The sequence below is a fragment of the Trichechus manatus genome, unplaced genomic scaffold (assembly GCF_000243295.1).
Source record: "Trichechus manatus latirostris isolate Lorelei unplaced genomic scaffold, TriManLat1.0 scaffold00246, whole genome shotgun sequence".
Classification (NCBI taxonomy): domain Eukaryota; kingdom Metazoa; phylum Chordata; class Mammalia; order Sirenia; family Trichechidae; genus Trichechus; species Trichechus manatus.
In genome coordinates, this window is record NW_004444182.1 from 496,006 (window position 1) to 504,990 (window position 8,985).

Here is an 8,985-nt window from a genome sequence, read left to right on the forward strand (position 1 = left end):
AGACCAAGATATGTGGTATTGGCTTATGAAGTCATCACATGATATAAATGCACCACAAACCTGGAACTGCAGCTAAAATGTGTGACAATCCCAATGCACTAATAATTGAGGGGTTTTGTTTGTTTTGGTGGAACCCAGTAAATTTAGAACTGACATAATCTATTCTACTTAAATCTGTAAATTTTGATAACGTGTTTTAAAATATTTGACTCTTCATATTAATTTACAGGTATTTTTACTTAAAAAGTTGAATGGATACGTGTGTTAAGCTGTATCTATTCCATCCTTTGAACAATTGGAATCAGGATGAAATCTGCCTGTACTCAGAGGTAAATACTGACCCTAGTGCCCTGGAGAAGGAAGAGTTAAAAGAGGGTTTTAAACAATATTCAAGGGCTGTATTTGGCTGTATTTTTCTCTCATGGCTATTGTTTATTTTTATTGGATCCTGGGGGTTTTATTCTTAGGAATTCTTTGATGTTCCCTTGGAGGAAATTTTTATTTTTGTTTTGGAGAGAGATTTCTTTTCAGATGGTTGTGCTCAAATACTAACAATAGGGACTGTCTGGACCTGCATATTTGGAGGAACTTCCCTGATACATAAGTATAAGATCAACTAAAAAAGAGAGACAGAGAGAAATAGATGCATCTAAGTTCAGGGACCAAATTTGAACACATTTTTGGTATGTCGGCATGTAACCGGATAAAGTTCTTAAAAGGAACATGTAATTAATTAAATCTTATAGTGAGATAAAAGAAACTCAGTAAAAATGTAAATACCAACCTGAACTTAGAACCATTTAACAAAATTTAATTCTTCCACTCAGGCAGTACTGTGCTATTATTTTTTAAATAGTGGTATAATTTTATGCAGTAAAATGCACAAGGATTATTTTTACACATATTTGTTGTTGTTGTTAGGAGCCACTGAGTTGATTCTGACTCATAGCAATCACATGTGATAGAGTAGAACTATCCTATAGGGTTTCCTAGGTTGTAATCTTTACGGGAGCAGGTCGCCAGGTCTTTCTCCCATGGAGCCACTGAGTGGGTTCAAACCATCAACCTTTTGGCTAACAGCCAAGTGCCTAACTGTTGCACTTCTTTACCCTCTAGACACTACAACTTCTTGAAAAGCTCCTTCTCTGGCATTACCCTACTCTCTCCCATGTACTCATGGGAAATGATACAAATTTGTTGGTGGTGCAATGGTTAAGTGCTCGGCTGCTAACCAAATGGTTGGTCATTTGAATCTACCAGCTGCTCCACAGGGAAAAGACCTGACTATCTGCTCCCGTAAAGGTTTCAAACTAGGAAACCCTATGAGGCAGCTCTACTCTGTCACATGATGTCGCTATGACTCAACAGCACACAATAACAATACTATGTTCTTCCTAAGGAGTTAGGGATCTTTGAAAGATTAGCTGAGTTCATGTCTTTGGACAGGAAAAAAACAAAACTAGCAAAATAAACTTGGGGTCTCTTGGAGTAGGGAGAAAAAATATGCTTTTAGAGGTACCCCAAGATAATGATAAAGGTTAAAGAGGTCATCCCAGTGAGAGGGCCATCACCATCTGTGTGGGCAGAGCTCAAGGATCAGTAAGTAAACATTAATTCAGTTCATTAGAATCGTGTAAGCCTTGAAATTCTGAAGTGTTGTTGAAAATAATGTGTTCCAGTGCAAAGCCATACCTCCCAATATGAATGAATTACGTGATGGCCTGACTTCTCCTAGAAACGGAGGAATGCCGAAGGAGTGTGGAATTGGATTTGTTTAGCTGATGCTATACCTTCCCCTTCTTGAGTAGTTCAAAGAGCTATGGTAGCAATAAAGATGAGTCTGTATTTTGATCTCTTTTTCAACTGTGAAATATGAGTTAGAAAGGAAAGAAGAATAAGCTTGCTAAGCTAATGCTGCTGTAGGGTTGCTGAGCCTTCTTTTAACAAGGATTGTGGAAAACCTAAAGCTTAGTCCTATTTAGGATTGTCAGGTCTCAGGGTTTGAGTTTACTTTGTGATTCATCTCTGCCTGCAGTGTTTGCCTTGACACGTGCTGGAGATGGATCCTACTAATTCCCAAGCTTGCATTGACTTGTACTAATTACCCACTGATAAGAGGATTGGATAAATATTACTAAGGCCAGAAGTTCTGGTACCCTGACACTGTTAATTTAAAGGAAACACTTTGATGTCAGAATTCTAAGGAGCACAGGGGAGTAGAGGACCTGCTTTGTGAAGGACCCAGGTTAACCTTCTCTCATTCGCTGGCATCGTTCTCCAGATAGGCCTCCATTGTCCTCCACACACATCTGAAGATGGCTTTTGTTGTGGATTGAATTGTATCCTCCCAAAATATGTGTTGTAAGTCCTAACCCATATAGTGGTTATCATCCTATTTGGGAATGGGTTTTCTCAGTTATGTGAATGAGCAGTATTAGTGTAGTGTATGTATTGTCACTTTCCTTTTGAGATATAAAAGAGTAAGGTTAAGCAAGCAGAGAGAGGGGAAGACTGATGCCACATCACATGAAGATCACCAAGGAATAAGGACTTCCTGCCAGAGCCAAGAGAGGGAGAAAGCCTTCCCCCAGAGCCGGTGCCCTGAATTTGGACTTCTAGCCTCCTAAACTGTGAGAAAATAAGTTTATATTTGTTAAAGCCACTCACTTGTGGTATTTCTATTATAGTAGTACTAGAGTTCTAAGACAGCTGTCATCCTGGAAACAGGTAACAGATGAGCTTTACCATCAATGGAAAAATGCTTTATACAGCCACACCCATATATTTAATTTAGTATTCTTTGTACTTAGGAGATTTTTAACCTTTACCTTCGTTTATTGCTGTTGGACACTATCACATGTACTTCAGTCACCTGGAAAGTTATAGTAATTTGAGGGAAGGTCTCTCCTGAGGAGAGATTTCTCTCATCGGTGACTTTCAATCTGACAAGAGAGAAGGGACTGAAACATAATAGATGTTTTCAGTCATTTAAGAGGATATATTGTTCTTACAGATACCAATAAATAACCAAAACCAATTTACTTTGAAACTGCTTTGAAATTATGTTTCCTTTTTTTTTTATTACAGACACAATTCAATTAAAAGTATGATAGATATAAAGATATGTGGCTCATAATATCTCCTCTATAAAGAGGTAAAATAATGTATGGAGATCTGTATTAATATAATACCTGTAAAGTGAAGTAGATGACATGAACACTTAGATACTTTATGTACATCAAACAATACATTCATCTTTTTAATACAACCCACGAGATAAGTGTTACTGTAATCCATCTATTCTAATGGATGCTGTGATGCATTCTAATACATTCATCTGTTTTCTTCACATATTAATATCTTTGCTGTCTGGATCTGTTTTACAATCCATGATGTCTCATGCTTTTTGTTAGCTAGATGGCAACTCTGATGGGGACGCCATTGCCTGGGCATGTATGAACATCAAAAGTGCTGGTATAAAAACTTTAGCTCAACTGTGAGAAGGAAAATCTCAGAGATAATAGAGGAGTACTCTTTTAAGCACCAGGAACCAAATGGTGATGGGCATGGGAAGGGCAAGTGGTGATTCAGATCTTTTAAACAACCTTCCTGGAACAGGGATCAAAAGTAGACTGGCTCTATATAGTATCAAAGCCAGCATAAGAAGCCTGCACCACTGGCTTTCAGTTCTTTTATATATTATGTTAAGAAATACTGAATCACCAACCCTTTGATGACCCAAAGAACCATACTGTGTGGAAGAAAAACAGATCTGCATGAATTCTGAATATGAAAATTCATGTTTCAGAAAAGTCGGAAGCTAAAGATGAAAAATTTTCACAGATACTTTAATCAATTTATTTATATTTTTCATTTTATGCATGCATAGAAGTCATATGTAATAAAAATTAGTGTTTAATGAAGTCTTTAAGAGTTCAATAAATATAAAATTATTTTAAATAACAAATCATCGAGACATATTCCAACTGGTAGCCTCTTTTGCTTTTTTAGTAGTACATAAAATAATGATGTGCATCACTATTGTTCTTAATTTAGACATAAGAAAGTGGAAGCTTAGGGTACTTCATTTTGCCCAAAGCCATACAGCTAGTAAGTAGTTCACTAGCATTTACATTCAGGTTTATCCCATACCTGACCGTGAGCTGTTAAACACCACATTGTACACACACCTCTACAAAGAAAGTGTTATAAGGCTTTAGAAGAGTATACCTTAGTATAGAACAAAAGCTTCATGTTTTCCTTTCCACCAGCCCTTACAACTTAAACCAAAATTTGCATCTTTCAAAAAGCTTTTCCTGTGTGCCATGGTTCAGCAGTGTAAGAACAGCTTGGGGGAGGCGTCTGACCTCCTCCAACCCCACAAGGGGGGAGGAGAACCAAGATCAATAGCACGAGGCTGACACCCATGAGATGGAGGCCAGACAAGCCTCCTCTCTCTGCCATCTTTCCCAATTCTGACACCAATCGTCCCTCCCACAGCACTCTCTACTGGGTTCGATAATTCATTGCAGTGGCCACACAGAGCTCACAGATCATACTCACAATTATGGGGTTTGTTAGGGAAGTAACAGTTACAATTCAGGCTCAGGAACATTCAGGATACAGTTATTCCATCAGGATAGCCTATTCCTAGCCATGCTCACAGACGCGCCTCTCCCTGGCCCTCAGTCTCCACCCAAAGGCACTCAGCTTTCTCTCTCTGTGGGCCAGGAAGTCCACTGTGCCATCTCCTGCTGCCAGGTCTCTGTTGGTGGGTCTTTCCTGCTGGTCTCTCCTTCCTCGGTGGTGTTGGGCTCCTCGTCTGTGTTCTGGAAGTGGCTCTCTTTTAAGGCAAGACTGACCAATCCCCTTGGTATTCCACGATTACCCTATCACACAATCACCTGGGTAGGAATTACAAGACCATGGCTAGAAAGGCTACACAAAAAGTAATTCATCGCACTGCAGGCAGCAGTTATTTTAGCACTAGGCAGAAGACAGAAGAATCAGTTTCAGAATCAAAGTAGTGCAAAGCCAAGAAGTCTTAAACACAGTACATAAACCAGAAGGTTTTGACCAAGACCAGGATATTCATTTTCGTGCTGGAGCTGTAATATTTGCAGATGTAATTACTGATCATGCTTTCCTCGCCAGTGATAAATACATGAATCTGAATACAAACATTTTAGCATAAAATTCATTAGTGACAGCTGGATCCAGATATACAGATGGCATTCTGGGAACATGTTTGCCAGGATCCGCCTCTCTAAAAAAGTCGTTTCTACCAATGGTTTGCCAATTCGAATCAATAACACAAGTTCCTACTGTTTGAGAAAGCTACTGTCATTCTGTACTGGAGATCATATTCACCCACTTCAACCACTGTGACTCTAGAGGTTGAAATTTTACTGTATGTTAAGTTGGAGTATATATTCAAAGGTAACGATTATAATTTTTGATTCAAGTTCAACTCCTACTTATATATATAAAATTCTAAATAGGATAGTATAGAAACATTAATCATCTGGTGATCAGATCAGACTAGCCTCAATTTGAGTGGCTGACATAGCAGATGTTTATTTAGTCTCTGTGACGTTAAGGGCAATCAAAAATTCTTCTTAAAAGGGAGTTTGCTTAGCTGTTATACTACATCTTTCAAGGAAATCTAAGCAAATTTTCTAAAGCCTGTGTGTTCCACTAATATTAGCTACTAACGTTACTATTTTGTCCCACTTAATAAAACTCAGAAGTAACTTTACATTTACACTGTCTACTTAAAAACTGCCAGTGACTTACCCTTGGCTATGTGTGTGATTGATATAAGTACGGATAAGTGGAGACATACAAAGCACTTTGTGGAAGTATAGCAGAAACCCTCATAACAAAGACACTCAGCTAAGACTCGAAGTGTAGAGGAAAGAGATTGGGTAAGGGGGTCAAGAATTTTTTCCAATAATTGATGGTATATGAGCAAAATATAAAAGAAATATTACTGAAATGAATGGGCAAACAGGAGCATTTCATGCAGTGAGATCAGTAGGTGTGAAGGCATAGAGGCATAAAGAATGAGGTATCTTTAGGGAGCTATAAATCATCCTGCATTAGAAATTGGGTGGAGTGGGGGATTTGGTAAGAGATGGACCTGGAGACTTGGACAAGAGTCATACCATGACAAATTTCTCATACAATATAATAGAATTGGACTTCGAAGTGTAGAAGAAGGACGATTCTAATTTTTTTTAGAGTTTTTTTTTCACAAGTTTCTATTTAAGTTGCAAAACTAGTACAACGAATTCCCACATACCCTTCAATTAGATTCAAAAGTTGTTAATATTGTGCTACATTTGCATGTGTGCTCTCTCTCTCTCTCTCTCACACACACACACACACACACACACACACACACACACACACAGTTATCATACTCAGGAAATTTAACAATAGTTCGGTGTCCCCAGTTATCTCTTTTTTATAATTTTTTATTTTTGTTTTTGTTTTTAGTTCAGGATCAAATGAAAGGTCATGCTTGCATTTAGTTGTTATGTCCCTTTGTTGTTGTTAGCTGCTGTCAAGCCAGCCCCAACTCATGGCGACCCCGTGTTTTAAGAGGAGGATTGGTGTGCTTGGCTTTGAAGTCCTTCTAGAGGTAGTGGGAGTGATGAATTTAATGTAACAACTCTGACTGCAGGAACTGTTAGTAATCAAAGGTCTGGGTTTGGGTATGCACTACAGTCATGATGATGGATCTGAAGAGGAACAATGCAGTAGAAAAAGTACGTACGAGGTAAAACAGGCAGGACTTGGTGAATGAAGTGGGGAATATAAAGAGAGGGAGGCTTCTCAGATAACTCAGGTTTCTGCCTTTCATGGCTGAAAGCTAACTTTCACCAACATAAAAATTAAAACGGGTAGAATGAATTTGATTGTGAAGAGAATCAGGACATTAAAGAAGAAAATTACTTCTTCCTAAAAATTCGGAGACCCACTCTTTTTTATTTTTTCCTTCTGCAGTTCTATTTCTTGTATGTTGACAAAAAAATTGTATTTTAAAGAAGTGGCCTGTTATTCCACTGCTGTTATGGAATGAATTGTGTCCCATTGAAGAGACATGTTGAAGTCCTAGCCCCTGCACCTGTGACTAACCTTGTTTGGGGGAAATAAGAGTTTTTCTTTTTGGGTGTTAACAGTTACATTAGTGAAGTTAAGTGGACTAGAGTGGGTCATAATCCTAATCCCTTCTGGTGGCTTCTTATAAAAGAGATAGACAGGCACTGAAGGAGAGGCACATTCAGGAGCAAGACAACTTGTGAGGATCCACCTACAAGCGGAGGAACACCAAGAAACTGGAGGAGACACGGCAGCATCTTCTACTAGAGCCAACAGAGAATGAGAGCATAGCCCTGCTAACACCTTGAATTCAGACTTCTAGCCTCCAAAAACAGAGCCCTTGTGGCACAGTGGTTAAGCTCTTGGTTGCTAACCAGAAAGTCAGAGGTTCGAACCCACTAGCCACCAGCTTCTCAGCAGGAGAAAAGACGTGGCATTTGGCTTCCATAAAGATTACGGCCTTGGAAACGTTTTGGGGCAGTTCTACTCTGTCCTGTAGGGTCTTTATGAGTTGGAATTGACTTGACAGCAGCAGGGTATGGGGTAGTGTCCAACACTGTGAGAAAATAAATTTCTCTTCTTTAAAGGCACCCATGTTGTGATACTTGGTTATGGCCACCTAGGAGACTAAGACAACTGCCAATAACAACACTGATGTGGGAATCTTAAAAATATAGATACAAAAGTTTGATATTGCTACTAACTTCATATTTCTTTGCTTCATCTTTATTTTCTATTGATTCCTTGGATATACATTAAGATTTTCTTCTTCACTACAAAAGGAAAGGTCACTTAAAGATCCTCTTCAGTCAACAGTTACCTCATTACTCATATTCTCACAAAAATTCCTTTTAAAAATATTTAACAAGGAACCAGATTTTCTCAATGAGGCATGTTAACTCAGGAGCAGTTTAGACAAATTTGGAAACTTAGCCCACTCTTTCTGACTCTAAGAATTTACTTAGATTCAAAGATGAAACACTTTAATTTAATGGGTATTCATTGAAATTGTTGGAACATATTTTTAGCTTCACATTTCTCAGTAGAAACATGTCAGAGTGTGCATGTTGATCAGTTAGTACTATACAAACAATGGAAATTAAAGTTATCATCATGTCAGTTAGCTGTTTCATAGCTGATGGGTTTCTCCAGGTGTTGCAGGTATTTGGTAGGAGTTTGTTGTGTTGCAGGTATTTGGTAGGAGTTTGTTGTTTTCCAGGTATTTCTGGAAAGTTGTTGCTACAGTGATTGTATAGTTTAAAATATAGTTTAAGACTGGCTATAGCTGCTTAAGGAGCCCTGGTTGCACAGTGGTTAAGCACTTAGTTGCTAACCTAAAGGTTGACGATTCAAACCTACCAGCCACTCTGTAGGAGATAGATGTGGCGTTTGGCTTCCATAAAGATTACAGCTTTGGAAACCTTATGGGGTAGTACTACCCTGTCCTATAAGGTCTCTATGAATTGGAGTTGACTCGAAAGTGCACAACAATAATTGATGCTTAACATTTACACTACAGAAAAGTGACCTCATGGGTATTCATTATTTCTTGAGGACTTCTTAACCTTGTTGACTCAGCTTAGACTTGCACCCCCAGAACAGGAGTCAGAAAATTTTTTTTTGAAAAGAGTCAGAGTGTAAATATTTTCAGCTTTGCAGGTCAAATGATCTGTGTTAAAATTTCTCAGCCCTGTCTTTGTAGCATGAAAGCAGCCATAAATAATCTGAGGGTGGCTGTGTCCTAATAAGGGCAGCCATATTGGTACAAACAGTTAAACACTTGCCTACTAAACTTGGAAAAAAGGGCCTGATGATTCACTCTTAAAATTTCATAGCCATGAAAACCCCATGGAGCACAGTTCTACTCTGCACACATAG